Source organism: Schistocerca americana, chromosome 4, assembly GCF_021461395.2.
Source record: "Schistocerca americana isolate TAMUIC-IGC-003095 chromosome 4, iqSchAmer2.1, whole genome shotgun sequence".
NCBI lineage: Eukaryota > Metazoa > Arthropoda > Insecta > Orthoptera > Acrididae > Schistocerca > Schistocerca americana.
In genome coordinates this window covers 792,642,340-792,658,388 of record NC_060122.1, presented here as the reverse complement: position 1 = coordinate 792,658,388, position 16,049 = coordinate 792,642,340, and positions in this window count along the sequence as shown.

The following is a 16,049-nucleotide window of genomic DNA, read 5'->3' as shown; positions in this document are numbered from 1 at the left end:
ATCGCATCCGTCTCCCCTCCCCCACACGGATCCTGTATGATCTCATCCCCTTCCCCCACCTCCTCCTTTTCCTTGAAAGGATACGGATCCTGTACACCTCCCGCAAACTCGATCCTCCTCACCCGCTCGTCTCCCCGATCCTCTCCCACCCCCGCCCGCTGCCGCGCCTGTATTCGCAGGTCCCACCTGGTCTCCATCTCTCCACCCTCCTTACCCTCTCCCAAGGTGGCTTCCGCCAGCTCCACCTCCCTGATGATGCCCTCCTCCCTTCCATCTACCCCTCCTACCAACTTTGATCCTCCCGCCCTCCTCCTGTACTTATTCCTCCGGGCACCCTCCCTCCCTCCTCTCCCTTTTCCCTCCCTCCTCCTTTTCTCCCCCCCTCCTCCCCCGGGCCTCCCCTCCCCTGTTCCGCTCCTCCTGCCCCCGACTCCTCAGCCATTGGCATCCTTTTTCTCCCCTCTCCCCCACCTCCCCCTTCTACCCCTCTTGGCAGGTCCCCGGACTCGCACACGTTACGTGCACATTCGCGCGCCGGAGGTCGCCGCCATCAGTGTTTTGTGTGTTTAGTGTTTAGTGTTCACCGTCCCCTCCATCGTTCACCAGTGCCATCATCATCTTCAGTGGTTGTGCGTCGTCTCATCAGCTAGCAGTGTGGATTATCGACGAGTGTGAACGGCTCCGTGATTGTCTCTATGTGTCTCCTGTTTTCTTGCCCACCGCTCTGTGACTTATGTGTCTTCTCCCTGTTTTTGCTGCTTGTGTCTTCTCTGGCTGAAGAGCATCGTAGTGTGCTGCTGACAGCCTGCCTGATGTACAGGTTTTAAAATAACAATAAAGTAAAAAAAAAAAAAAAGTTGGATCCCCTCAGTCGACGACGTCAGGTTGCAACGCCTGGGCTGCTCTCAGGTTGTAATCTCCGCCTTCGGCGGTTGTGTCTGTTTGTCTGCCTGAATGCCTGCCTGCCCGTCGCTTCCTGCTGTCGCTGTCCGTCCGTCCGTCCGTCCGTCTGCCTGTCTGTTCGCTGCCGTCTGCTGTCCGTCCGTCCGTCTGTTCGTCGCCGCCGCCGCCGCCAGCTGGTGCCCGCCGCCGCCGCCGCCGCCGCCGCCGCCGGTGCCCGCCACCGCCGCCGCCGCCGCCCCCGCCGCCGTGGCCGCCGTCGCCGCCGTCCGGTGCCCGCCGCCGTCGCCGCCGTCCTGACCCTGGTCTACGGCCGTCTTCATCCGTCTTCGTCTTTGTCTGTCCGCAGTTTCTGTCCTCTCCTCTTCGTTCTGTTCGTTCTTGTTTCTCTCTCCCGTCATGTCCGCCCCCACCACCACTGTCACTACTACCACCACCGCCATTGTCTATACCTCCCCTTCCGCCGCCTCCACCACTATAACTTGGTGTGCCCAGTCCCACACCCCTCCTTCCATTCCACCTCTCTTCACTCTCCCTTCACCTTCTAGCTTTGTCGCCCCCTCTCCCGCTTCTTCCTCCCGCTCCTCTCGTTCTGATCCCTTCCCCCCACTCCCCCAGCCTGTCACTGCAGCTCCGGCTCGGGTGGTGGCCCGTCGGGCCACTGCCCACGCCCAGCTCTCCCCGTCACCTTCGCCATCACCGCCGCCACTGCCACCGTCATCGTCATCGTCGCCACCTCCATCGCCTTCACCGTCACCGTCACCATCTCCGGCGCCGACTCCGGCCCCGGAACCTGCCCCTCCCCGCCACATTCCCGTTGTTCCCATCCCCCACACCTCCTCCACCGCCGTCAAGCGCCCCAGTGGCACTCCTGCTTCCTCTGCTTCCAAAAAGGCTGCGCCTCGTCCTCCTTCCCCCACCCATGATGCCATGGAAGTCTCCCCGCCTGTCCCTGCCCCCTCATCCTCCTCCTCTCCCCCTTCCTCCTACCGCTACCTCCTCTCCCGTCCTGATCCCTCTCTCCTTGAAGCCCGGAACCTCACCCTCTTCCTTCGCCAGCATTGTCCTGGTGCCCCCATCTCCCTCCTCACTCCACGCCAAGATTCGGTCCTCATCTCCTCCCCCAGCCCAACCCTCCACACCTACCTCCTTTCCCGCATCCCTGTCACCCGCTTTGGCCCTCATGCCTCTCTCACCCCTGCTCCTTCACCGCCTCCCTCCCGCCAACCCCAACCTCCGCGTCGCCCGCCAACTCTCACCGCCGTGATCACTCGGCTTAGTCGAGTGATCACGGAGGAGGAGGTGTTGGCGGAGCTCAAGGCGCATCCCCATTTGGAGGTGCGTGCGGTTCGCCGCATACATAACGCTGCCGGCCCCACCCGCCTTATGCGGGTTTTCTCTGAGCACGCCCCCTCCATTGACCGTCTCCTGAAGGAGGGTGCCCTCCTTTTTAACCAGCGGTACAAGGTCGACCCCTCCCGTTCCCCTCCTCAATCCCTGCGCTGCCAGAGGTGTTTGCGCTACAACGCGCACCCCACAGCTGAGTGCCGCGAGGCCCCCACCTGCCCGCACAGTCGGCAAGCGCACTTCCTCAGGCAGTGCCCTAACCTCCAATCCCCTCCTTCCTGCAATACCTGCAATCTCCCCCATCCCACCTACTCCCAAAAGTGTAAAGCCCGACCCCCTCCAACCACTCCTGAACTCACCGTCCCTGTCCGTCCCCTGGACGCCCCCACCCCTCCTGGCAATTCCCTTCGTCCCCCCCCCCACCGCTGAGGACATCATCAGGTTCCTTACCATCGTCCTCCAGAATGTCCATCCCTTTCAGCGCCCACACACCCTCCAACAGATCTCCCTCGCCGCCCGTTCCATATTCCAACTCAAGATGTACGCCACCTACTCCAACAACCAGGCCCATTTCACCTTCTCCCGCCTCGACACCCTCCTCTAACTCCCTATCATGGCGCGACAGCAACGTATCCTTTTCAACAACATCCGCTCCCTTCCCGCCAACAGGAACCTCTTCCTGCACACCCTTGCCACCCACCGTGTGGATGCCTTCCTCCTTAATGAAACCTTCCTCCAACCCCACCACACCATTCACACTTCGCCCTACCTCCTCCACTGCTCCGATAATCCCCTCCCAATTGCGCGTGGCGGAGTTGCCATTGGTCACCACCGCCAGATCCCCGTTTGGCTCCAACCTCTCCTTCCCGACCCCACCGAACACCTGATCCTTAGTCTCTTCTTCCCCGGCCTTACCGTTACCTGCGCCACCATCTATGTCTGCCCCAACGCTCCTATTCCCTTCGACTTCCTCTCCCACGTCGATCGTACCTTTTCCTCCTACGTGATCGCCGCCGACCACAACATCCATAGTCATTCCGCTGCCCAGTTACGGCGATGGCATCGGTTCCTCTCCACCCTTCAAGGTGACCTCGTCCCCATCCCCCGGCATACCCGTCCTGAATCCACTCCACTCCTGATGTTATCCTCTCCTCCCCCAACCTCCTTGGCCGCATAACGGTGGATGTTCTGAAGCCTATTGGTAGCGACCATCTCCCTGTTCTCCTCACCGTTTGAGACGGTCGTCGCCCTCGCCCCGACCCTCGTACTGACCCTCCCCCTAAGTATGTCCACAACTATTCCCGAGCCGACTGGAATGCCTACCGGGATACCCTTTCCACCCAGGTCGATAGCCACCCTCTCACCTACCACCACCCTGACGATGTCACCCATGCCGCCTCCTTTCTCCAGCAGACCTTGTCTGAGGCCGTGGAGGCCCACGTTCCTACTGTCGCCATCCACCCCCACCGTCCTACCTTACCCCCACAGGCCGTTCTTCTCCTCCGTGAATCCCGTCGTCTCTACCGTGCCTTCCTCCGCACGCGTGACCCGGACACACTACGACGCCACCGGGAACTCCAGCGACACGTTCGTAATCTGCTCGCGGCTAAGAAACGCCGGGACTGGCGACAGACATGCACCCGTTTAAATGCCACCCTACCAATCAACTCGTCCAAGTTCTGGTCGGCCTTCCGTCGCCTTACCGGAACTAAACCCTCCCCCTACTATCCTCTTCTCCACGATGATCACCCGTTCCCTGACACCCTTAGTAAGGCCAATCACTTTGCCTCCTACCTCTCCGATGTCTTCCTGATCCCCGACGATCCCCAGTTCGATTACTCCCTCTTCCCGGATATCCGCGATCGAACTGACACCTCTGTCCCTCCCCTCGCTCCTGGTTTCCAGTACTTGGACAACATTACACACACGGAACTCAATGCCCCTATCACTACACAGGATCTCATTGATACACTCCGCACAAAACGCAACACCGCTCCTGGTCACGATTGTGCCACCTACCGTCACTTTCGTGAAGCTCCTGTCTCTTTCCTCTCCACCCTGGCTAGGCTCTGCAATGTAGTCCTGTCCACCGGTTACTACCCCGACCTGTGGAAAACCTCCCGTATCCTCATGTTCCTTAAACCTGGCAAACCGCCGTCCGTCGTCTCCTCCTACCGTCCCATCAGCCTTACCTCGGTCTTCAGCAAGGTCCTGGAATCTATCCTCACCCGCCGCATCCACCAGCATCTCCGCCAGCACCGCCTCCTTCCCGTCACCCAGTGTGGCTTTCGGCCATCCTTCTCTTCCGACGATCTTCTCCTTCACCTCACTCATCTCCTTTCCGAACAGCTTAATTCCCGTCGCTCCGCAATCTTCCTCTCCCTTGACCTCGAACGCGCTTATGACCGCGTCTGGCATTCCGGGCTCCTCTTCAAGCTCCAAACCTTTGCCCTTCCCATTAACTACGTCCGTCTGATCGGTTCCTTTCTCTCCCACCGTCCTTCCTATGTCACCATCCATAACACAGATTCCTACACCTTTTTCCCCTCCGCCGGTGTGCCCCAAGGCTCCGTCCTCTCCCCCCTTCTGTACCTTTTGTACACGGCGGACATGCCGCCGCCGTCGCCCCCTGTCCACCTCCTCCAGTTTGCCGATGACACCGCCTTCCTCGCCCTTGCCCCCACCCTGCAACGCTCCCAACGCCTTCTCCAATCCTATCTTGACCGATTCACCACTTGGTGTAACCAATGGTTGCTCAAGGTCAATCCTTCCAAAACCCAGGCGATCATTGTAGGCAAAACCATCCCTTCCTTCCGCTCCTTGATATCTATCTCACCATCTACGGCCGTCCTATCGCCCTCACTCCTACCCTTAACTACCTTGGCGTCACCCTCGACCGTCGCCTTTCCTGGACTCCCCATCTCCATACAATCCAAGCCAAGGCATGTTCCCGACTCCGTCTCCTCAAGCTCCTTTCCGGCCGTACGTGGGGTCTGGACCCTTACACAATCCTCCACACCTATAAATCCCTCATCCGCCCTATCCTTTGTTATGCCCATCCAGCCTGGATCTCCGCCCCCCCTACCTTTTATAAATCCCTCCGAATCCTTGAACGCCATGCTCTCCGCCTCGCCTATCGCATCCGTCTCCCCTCCCCCACGCGGATCCTGTATGATCTCATCCCCTTCCCCCACCTCCTCCTTTTCCTTGAAAGGATACGGATCCTGTACACCTCCCGTAAACTCGATCCTCCTCACCCGCTCGTCTCCCCAATCCTCTCCCACCCCCGCCCACTGCCGCGCCTGTATTCCCACGTCCCGCCCAGTCTCCATCTCTCCACCCTCCTTACTCTCTCCCAAGGTGGCTTCCGCCAGCTCCCCCTCCCTGATGATGTCCTCCTCCCCTCCATCTACCGCTCCTATCAACTTTGACCCTGCCCCACCACCCACTTCTGGTGTCCTTTCCTTTAGGCACCCTCCCTCCCTCGCTCCCTTCTCTTCCCTTCCCTTCCCTCCCCTTCCCTTTCCTTTTCCCCCGTCCCCTCCCTCTACCACTCTTCCCCCCCGGGCTTCCCCTCCCCCTTCCTCCCTCCCCCCTTTCTCCCCTGCCCGTGGCATCTCCGCTCTCTCCTCTCCCTCTACCACTCCCCTTCCTCCTCCTCCTCTCTTGGCAGGTCCCCGGACTCGCACACGCATGGTGAACATTCGCGCGCCGGAGATCATCGCCGTCAGTGTCTAGTGTGTGTGCTTCGTTTTGTGTTTCGTGCAGTTACAACTCCACTGTTCACATGTGCCGTCGCAGCTCTCCGTGTTTTGTGCGCCGTGTCAACAAGTGTTAGTGTTTTTTCGTCCAACGTGAACGGCTTCTTGTTTTTTTGTTTTTTTGTAACTACTTTCTTTGCCCGCCATTTTTTGTATTTTCTGTGTCACCTATCTCATATTATTGTACCCCATACGGCTGAAGAGCGGCGTATTAAGCTGCTGCCAGCCCGCCTTGTATGAGGTGCTGAAAATTACAATAAAGGAAACAAAAAAAAAAAAAAAAAATCTTGACTCATGTTTCATACCTTAATATTAATTACGATGTTCATTGTCCCCAGGCCGTCTTCTGAAGAAGATAGATTTATATCTATTGAAACCTAGGTAAAGATTACTTTATCCTTTGCAACTGGTCGGCTGCTCTTAATCTGAGTACGTGGAACCGTTGCTGTTGTGCAGCTATGTTTAAAGTACTATACTGTATATACTGAGGCTAAGAGGAAATATGAACGCCTCCATCCTGTGTGGAGGACTTCCTCCTATACCGCTGCAACGACAACTGTGTCAGCCCCATCAGTTAAGCGCCTTTCCGTCGGCTTGCCGAACCAAACAACACATGCCCCCTTGCCCGTAGGGGGCACTATACCGCCTGTTGCTCCTACGCCACCTACCTCGGGAGCAACACCCCCACACATCGGTGACATCCATCCCCGCTTGTAAGCCAGAGCAGCGTCCAACTTCTTCAGCTTCTCACGCTCACAAGGGTTCCCTTGGGTCCCTCCCTTCCCAGGTTTCCACAAGCGGGAAGGCTGACGCCCGACAGTGGCATAAGTTGCCACAAGCTGCTGGTCGTAGGGCTTCGCAATCCTCCTCTGTCCCAGAGACAGAATCAGTGACGCCCTCCCAGCCAGTGAAACCCAAGGAGCAGCGTGAGAAATCCAAGAAGAAGAGCTTTAAGCCCAAGGAACTCACGGTGGCACCCACCCCACCGCAACCTTCCAGCTCTGCGTCTGAGGATGAGGTGGAGACTCTGGCGTCCGCTGAGGACCTCGATCTCGCTGGTCCATCAGACGCAATGGATAGCACTTGCACAGGTGCTCAATCAGAGGCAGCAGGTGACCCAGCGGCGTAATCTACTTCCCCAGTCCCTTCACGCCCTTCTCAGCCATGGACAACTTCATCCTCCAGTGGAAGTGCAGTGGTTTCTTCCACCATCTAGCTGAGCTCCGACAACTTTGAGCCTTCATCCTTTCCTCTGTATTGCTCTACAAGAAACTTGGTTTCCGGCAATGTGAACCCCCACTCTCCGTGGCTGTTGGGGTTATTATAGGAACCGGGCAGCTTATGAAAGGGTATCTGGTGGAGTCTGCACCTACGTACTTCACTCCCTTCACAGCGAGTCTGTCCCTCTACAAACACCTTTAGAGGCTGCCGCTGTTCGGGTGTGGACGCCACAGGCTGTTACTGTCTGCAGTCTTTATCTTCCACCAGATTGTGATGTCCCACAGCATGTCCTGGCTGCGCTAATAGCCCAATTGTCGTCACCTTTCCTGTTACTGGGCGACTTAAACACCCATAACCCTCTGTGGGGTGGGTCAGTGGCAACAGGTCGAGGCACCACCGTTAAGAATGTATTGACACAGCTCGACCTTTCCATTTTAAGTGATGGTGCCTTCACACATTTCAGTGTGGCGCATGGCAAGTACTCAGCCATTGACCTTTCATCTGCAGCCCCAGCCCCTTACCATCTGTATAATGGAGTGTGCATGACGACCTGTATGGTAGTGACCACTTTCCGATCTTTCTGTCACTACCACAGCGTCACTCTTCTGGGCGCCCTAGCAGATGGGCTATGAATAAGGGTGACTGGGACTTGTTCTCCTCCACTGCCGTCTTTGCGCCTTTTTATAATGAAGCCATTGAATGCGGTGGTTCACTCGTTCACTACCGGCATCGTTACTGCCGCAGAATCTGCCATTCCCCATTCTTCTGGGTCCCCTCGGCGGCGGACTGTGCCTTGGTGGTCGCCTGCGATCGCCGAGGCGGTTAAAGATAGCAGGCGGACGCTCCAGCGTCACAAGCGACATCCCTCATTAGAAAACCTCATCGCCTTTTAATGGCTCCATGCACGGGCCCGCTGCATCATTCGCCAACACAAGCAGGAATGCTGGGAACGGTATGTCTCCACCATTGGTCTCCATACGTCTCCATCGCAGGTTTGGCCCTCTCACTGAATGGAACAGTTTATACTGACTTTGACATCATTGCAAACCGCTTAGCAGACCATTTTGCTCTGAGTTCCACTTCTGTGAATTACTCACTGGCCTTGCGCTCCATTAAAGAGCGGTTGGAACGTTGGAGCCTTTCATTTCACACCCACCATCCTATATCCTACAATGTTCCATTCAGTGAGTGGGAATTCCACGATGCCCTAGGCGCTTGCCCTGATACAGCTCCTGTGGCAGATCGCATCCACTGTCAGATGCTCAAACACCTTTCAGTGGAGTGCAAGCGACGCCTCTTCGACCTTTGCAATAGTATATGGGTCACGGGTGAGTTTCCGTCGCAGTGGCGGGAAAGCATTGTTATCCCAGTTTTGAAACCTGGCAAGGACCCATTGGAGGTGGACGGCTACTGCCCCATTAGCCTCACCAATGTTCTTTGCAAGTTGCTCGAACGCATGGTGAGCCGGCGGTTGAGTTGGGTACTCGAGTCTCGGGGCCTTCTGGCTGCGTCTCAGGGTGGGTTCTGTAAAGGACGCTCTGCCGCCGACAATCTGGTGAGCCTGGAATCAGCCATCCTTTGCCCACTGTCAGCACCTCCTCGCATGTCTTTTTCGACATGCGGAAGGCGTAAGATACGACATGGCGCCATCATATCCTCTCTACACTTCATGGTTGGGGTCTTTGGGGTCCACTGCCGATTTTCATCCGAAATTTCCTGTCGCATCGAAACCTTCCGCGTGCAAGTCGCGGTCTCCCATAGTTCCCCCCCGAGTTCAGGAGAATGGGGTACCGTCTCAAGTGTCTACCAGTTTTTAACTGCAATTAACAGGCTCGCTGTGGCGGTGGGAACGTCTGTTTCCGCTTCCTTCTACGCTGATGACTTCTGCCTCTACTCTACCTCCATTGGCATTGCAGCTGCTGAACATCAGGTGCAGGGTGCTATCCGCAAGGCACCGTCCTGGGTTGTAGCGCATGGCATCCAGTATCCAGCTGCCAAGACCTGCATTATGCATTTCTGCCAGTGATGCACTGTTCACCCTGAGCTGCGGCTTTATCTTTACGGCGAACCTCTTGCTGTGGTGGAGACACATCGGTTTCTGGATGTGGTTTTTGAGGCCCGGTTGACTTGGCTCCCACATATTCGGCAGCTTAACATCTTAATGCTCTGCGATGCTTGAGCCACACCAGCTGGGGCGCTGACCAATCTACCCTCTTACGGCTCTACCAGGCGTTAATCCATTCCCATCTGTATTATGGGAGCCTGGCTTATGGTTCAGCATTCCCTTCTGCGTTGTGGGTACTGGACCCAATCCTTCACAGTAGGATCCAGCCCCAGTTATATGATCGTGGTCTGCGTCAGAGATCTTCTCTCCAGGCTTGGGGTTGTCCCTCTTCCACCACTTTTCTGGCCCCCCCTGCGTACACCCCTGTGGTGTGTGGGCCGCCCTTGCCTTCGGCCCGATTTGGCACAGGGCCCGAAGGACTCAGTCCCTCCGGAGGCCTTCCGCCGCTGCTTTCTTTCCCTCCTTGCTACGTATCAGGGCTCTGGCCTTGTCTACACTGACGGTTCGATGGTTGCTGTTCGTTTCTGTTAAGCTCTCACTCTGGGCGACCATTACGAACAACACTCATTGCCGGCTGGCTGCAGCGTTTTCACTGCTGAGCTGGTCGCCATCTCTCGTGCCCTAGAGTATATCTGCTCCTTCTCAGGTGAGTCCTTTGTTGTCTTTAGCGACTCCCTGAGCGGTTTACGAGCTATCGACCAGTGTTTCCCTCGCTCTCGTCTGGTGATGGCTGTCCAGGAGCCCCTCCATACTCTTGCCCGTTGCGGCCACTCTGTGGTCTTTGTGTGGACCCCAGTGCATGTTGGGATACCGGGCAATGTACATGTTGACCGCCTGACCAAACAGGCCACCAGTAAACCAACTCTGGACGTTGGCCCCCTGGAGACTGACTTGTGAGCAGTGTTCTGCCACAAAGTTTTCGAACTTTGGGACAATGAATGGCGCAACTTGACCATACCAAACTATCTCTGTCCTATGAAGGAGACGACGAATGTATGTTGGTCATCCATTTGAGCCCCATGCAGGGATGCAGTTTTCCTTTGTTGGCTCCGCATTGGCCACAAACGCTTGACACACAGCCATTTACTGCGCCATGAGGTCCTGCCTCTATGTCGCTGCGGGGCAGCTTTGATGGTTGTCTACCTATTGTTGGCCTTTCCCCTTTTAACTGTGCTCAGGCAGACGTTCGCGCTGCGTGATACGCTCCCAGCCCTTTTTACAGATGACACTGCCATGACAGGCTTAGTTTTTCGTTTTATTCGGGCAGGTGTCTTTTATCACTTAATCTAAGTGTTTGTCTTTGTTGTGTTGTGTCTGGCCTTTGGTTTTTATTCTCTGTGAGTGTTTGAAGTTTTGGAAAAAGGGATCATTGACCGCAGCAGTCTGGTCCCTTTAATCCCACAAACCAACCAACCTAGATCACTTAAAAAACCAGGTCTTCCAGTCGAGACTGTAAACCAGTTAGGTTCCTTTCAGAGCATGCTGGTACAATAGCTCCATACTTAACAATCATACACGAGTACAGCTGTTCGCTAGACGAAAGATCCATACCCAAAGAATGGAAAGTTGCGAAGGTCACACCAATCTTCAAGAAGGGCAGTAGGAGTAATCCACTAAATGACAGGCCCATGACTATAGCTTCGACACCTAACAGGATTTTGGAACATATATTGTGTTTGAACATTATGAATTACCTCGAAGAGAACGGTTATTGTCACAGTCAACACGGATTTAGGAAACATCGTTCTTGTGAAACACAAGTAGCTCTTTACTCACATAAAGGGTTGAGTGCTGTTCACAAGGAATTTCACATTGATTCTGTATTTTTAGATTTCCAGAAGGCTTTTGACACTGGACCACAAAAGCGACTTGTAGTGAAATTGCATGCTTATGGAATATCGTCTTAGTTACGTGACTGGATTCGTGATTTCTGGTCAGAGAGGTCATAGTTTGTAGTAACTGACGGATAGTCATCGAGTAAAACAGTTATGATATCTGACGTTCCCAAAATAGTGTTGCAGGCCTTTTGCTGTTCGTTATCTATATAAACGATTTAGGAGACAATCTGAACAGCCGTTATAGGTTGTTTGCAGATGATGCTGTCGTTTATGGATTAGTAAAGTCATCAGAAGATCAGAGCAAATTGCAAAACGATTTAGAAAAGATATCTGTATGGTGCAAAAATTGGCAACTGATCCTAAATAACGAAAAATGTGAGGTCATCCACATGAGTGCTAAAAGGACTGCCTTAAACATCGGTTAGACGGTAAATGAGTGACGTCTAAAGGCCGTAAATTCAACTAAATATCTGGGAATTACAATTACGAATATTTTAAACTGGAAGGAACACACAGAAAATGTTGTGCGAAAGGCTAACCAAAGACTGTGTTTAATTAGCAGGACACTTAGAAAATGTAACAGATCTACTAAGGAGACTGCCTACACTACACTTGTCCGTCCACTTTTAGAATCTGTGCTTGGGATCCTTGCTAGATAGGATTGACGGAGTACATCGAGAAAGTTCAAAGAAGGGCAGCACGTTCTGTATTATCGCGAAATAAAGGAGGGAGTGTCACTGAAACGATGCAGGATTTGGGTTTGGGGTGGACGTCATTAAAACAAAGGCATCATTCGTTGCGGCAGTACCTTCTCATGAGATGTCAATCACCAATTTTCTCCTCCGAATGCGGAAGTATTTTGTTGACACTGACCTACATAGGGAGAAACGATCATCATAATGATAAGGGAAATCAGAGCTTGGCGGAAAGATATGGTTGTTGGTTCTTTCCGCGCGCTGTACGAGATTGGAATAATAGAGAATTATTGTGAAGGTGGTTCGATGATTTGCAGAGTATCCATGCAGATGTGGATGTAGATGTAGGGCAGAAGAGAAACCCTATCACTGTTGCAGTTCAAATAGGAATTAAGTGTACAGATATCCACCAAGTCCCTACATGTCACAACACCCTTACTGTTGTTCAGAGTGGAGTGGAGCTCGGTCTTGATAGCGTACTCACCGAGACAGGTTGCTTTCCGAAGAGAAGCGACTTGACGGGAACTAGATGTCGCAACTAACAGAGTCCCATTGCACAGTCGCTTCACAGATTTAAGTGTTCCTGCAATTCCCTCAAGATCCTTGTGGATGTAAAAGGGAGAAACCCTCTCAAAGCTACCCTCCTTCCGTTTAATAATCAAAAACACATTCTGCTTGTCAGCATGTGCTCTGTTACGACAGTCTGATAAATCTCGATCAACACTAGGCGCTGGAGGACTCGCAGCACGAAGTCGCTTCTTCGATGGGGTGTGTTTTCCTACCAGTGGCCCACCCAAGCCACTGGTAGGGGGAAATGTAGAGGTCGAATGGTCCATTGCGGTCCCATGAGCAGCTAGGGAACTAAAGGTCCGCTCAGACAGAGCCCAGCATGCCTGAGTAAGCCTTATACAACTGGGGTGCGGCTGGTGCCGCCCGCTTGCGACTGTTCCACCCCAACAGCCATGCATCTCATAGGCGCGGAGCACACCAGAAGATTGAGGGGTTTTTATAGAGGTTGGCCTTCCTTGCAATCCAGGCGGTCAAGCCAAGATTACCATTCCCCGCAGCACACAACATTCCACCGCCGCGCCATACGGTGGTCGCTGAAGCATGTCCGGGGTTTACGGTGACAGGAGACTGGCGGCGCCGACCAGTCCCCAGCTCAGGACCCGGTGGTCGCCAAGCCCGTACTCAGCAAATGAATGCTGAGCCCCTGGGGGGGGGGGGCAGTTAAGAGGACAGCTCTTCCATCCTATAAGCAAACTATCACACAAACCATCACTTGGTGGATATCCCCACAGACGAGTTAAAATCTGAATGGGGTGATGAAGGTATTGTTGACGTGCAGCATATTATGAAACGAGTCGATGGGGACATATTAAATCCGACTCGTTTATTCTCACGTTCAGTTGCCCACGACTCCCAGAGCATGTTAAAGCGGGGTTCTTACGTTTGCCAGTAAGGCCATATTTCCCCAACCCAATGCGCTGTTTTAAATGTCAGCGCTTTGGGCATACTACGTTGGGGTGCAATGGGATAGCCACTTGTGGTAAATGTGGTCAGCCTGCCCATGAAGGAGCTGATTGTTCATCGCCTGTGAAGTGCGTGAATTGCTCTGGGAGTCACCCTGTCTGGAGCCGGGTCTGCCCCATCTATCTCGACGAACGGAAGATACAGGAGATTAAAACATCTAAGCGCATCCCCTATGGTGAGGCCAAGAAGCTCTTTAAGGCCATGCAACCTCCTGTGTTTACCACATTTTTCGCTTCCGCTCTGAAAAAACCGGTAAAACTGGCCACTGTTGCTACGCAAACGGAGGTTGATAGTGTTAGCACTAATACCTGCGTTTGCCAGTGCACTTGTGCTGCTGCGGTTGTTTTGCAACCTGCGGCTCTCCCCGCAACGTCGGACAAGGCTGTGGTTGCTGACATTGGGGTACTTCCTCCCTCTCTCCATATGGGGCCTTCTGCCCAGGCGAGTAATGCTCCACCTGTTGACAAGGCTCTGCATTCTAAGCCCCCCAAGACAAAGACGCCGAAGTTGAAGGTTTTGCCACCTGAGGAGACTAGTCAGGGTCAGTCCGATGATGAGGCCATCGTACTGTCTCACATCTCCCTTGGGTCGTCATCGGAGCTGATGGACATTGATGTCGACCAGGGGCGATCTTCTCGCCCCAGGAATAAATCTCCGGCCAGTACGGGCTCTCCTCCAAAGCACAGAGGCAGGGTGAGAGTTAAGCCCCCCTGATCACTGGCTCCCATATTACAGTGGAACCTGAATGGGTTCAGGACGCATGTGGCCGACTTACAACTCCTTGTACGAGAGTGCCCTTTGTGCTTATGTCTCCAAGAGACACATTTTCGGGCCACTGATGCTCCTTCTTTACAGGGCTGTACCGTATATCAAAAAGACGATCTGACAGAGGAAAGGGCAAAGGGTGGTGTTGCGGTTTTTGTCCGTGACATGCACCCCTCATCTGAGCTCCCTCTCGTTACAGACTTGCAAGCAGTTGCAGTTGACCTTGTGGGTCGAAGGATCACAGTCTGTTCAGTTTACTAACCACCTCAGGATGCGATAGACTCTGAGGCTCTCATAGACCTTATTAGCCAACTCCCCCGGCCATTTCTTCTGCTGGGGGACTTCAATGCTCATAATGTCTTATGGGGCTCTCCGACTACTTGCCCCAGGGGTCGCATTCTGGAAAGCCTCATGATGTCTGAAGAACTGTGCATCCTCAACTCTGGTGCTCCCACTCATTTCTGTACTGCTTCCGGGTCGTCATCGGCTATTGACCTTGCCTTTTGCTCTCCAGCACTCGCGGATTCTGCTCTGTGGGAGGTTGTTGCTGACCTCCATTCTAGTGACCACTTCCCCCTTTGGATTCGCCTCCTGGATGAGGCTGTGGCATTATCAGTTCCGCCTCAGTAGCACCTCTGCAGAGCTGACTGGACACTTTTCAGCCAACTGGCTGTTTTGGAACACCGTGCCAGCGTCCACGAATGGGTAGACCCTGTTACAGCAGTGATCTCCCATGCTGCTGAATTGTCAATCCCACGGTCATCCGGTCATCCCAAGAGGCGTCCTGTCCCTTGGTGGACCACTGAGTGCCGCTCGGCTATCCGAGCCCGCCGTGCAGCTCTGCGCCGCTTCAAATGCCGTCCCTCAGCTGACAATCTTGCGGCCTTTCGGGTGGCAAGGGCCAAGGCGCGGCGAGTGATTAAAGAGAGCCAATGACGGTCATGGCAATCGTTCTTGAACTCCATCTCCTGCTCCACTAATTCTACGAATGTATGGGAAGCCATCAGGAGGATTTCCGGGAAACACAACCAACTACCTGTCACGGCCTTGCTGCATCAGGGATGTCTCCTCACGGCGCCGAGAGACATTACCCAGACACTGGCCATGCATTTTGCGGAATCTACCGCCACTATTAACTGTGATCCAGATTTCTGCCGCTACCGCACTGCCATCGAGAGGGGTCACTTGGACTTCTGGTCTCCAAATTTTGAACCCTACAACTGCCCCTTCACAGTGTGGGAACTGGATTCGGCGCTGTCTGTGGCTCATGATACTGCCCCTGGTCATGATCAAATCCGGTACAGCATGCTGCAGCACTTGTTACTGCCTTCCAAGGAAGTTCTCCTGAATTGTTTTAATATGATATGGTTATCCGGCACGTACCCTGACTCGTGGAGGGAGGCGATTTTGATTCCCCTCCTCAAACCGGGGAAGGACCGAACGCATCCCAGTAGTTATCGGAGTATTGCTTTGACGAGCTGTGTCTGGAAGACGTTGGAACGCATGGTCAACCGTCGCCTGGTTTGGCTGCTCAAGCCAGGCAGCTCCTTAGCCCCTCTCAGTGTGGCTTTCGGAGATGTCGTTCCACTATCGACAACTTGACCCTGCTTGAGGCGGCCATCCAGCAGGCCTTCCTGCGTAACCAGCATTGTCTAGGTGTATTCTTTGACATTCATAAGGCGTATGACACTACTTGGCGCCGCCATATCCTCAATCAACTCCATGAGTGGGGCTTTCGTGGCCGTCTCCCCATCTTCATTCGGTCCTTTCTTTCCCACCGCCTCTTTCGATATAGGGTTGGTAATGTGCTATCTGATTTGTATGTGCAGGAGAATGGTGTTCCTCAGGGAAGCGTTTTAAGTGTCACCCTGTTTGCTGTCGCCATTAACAGTATCACGTCCACTATCCGGAGTCCTGCCCAATG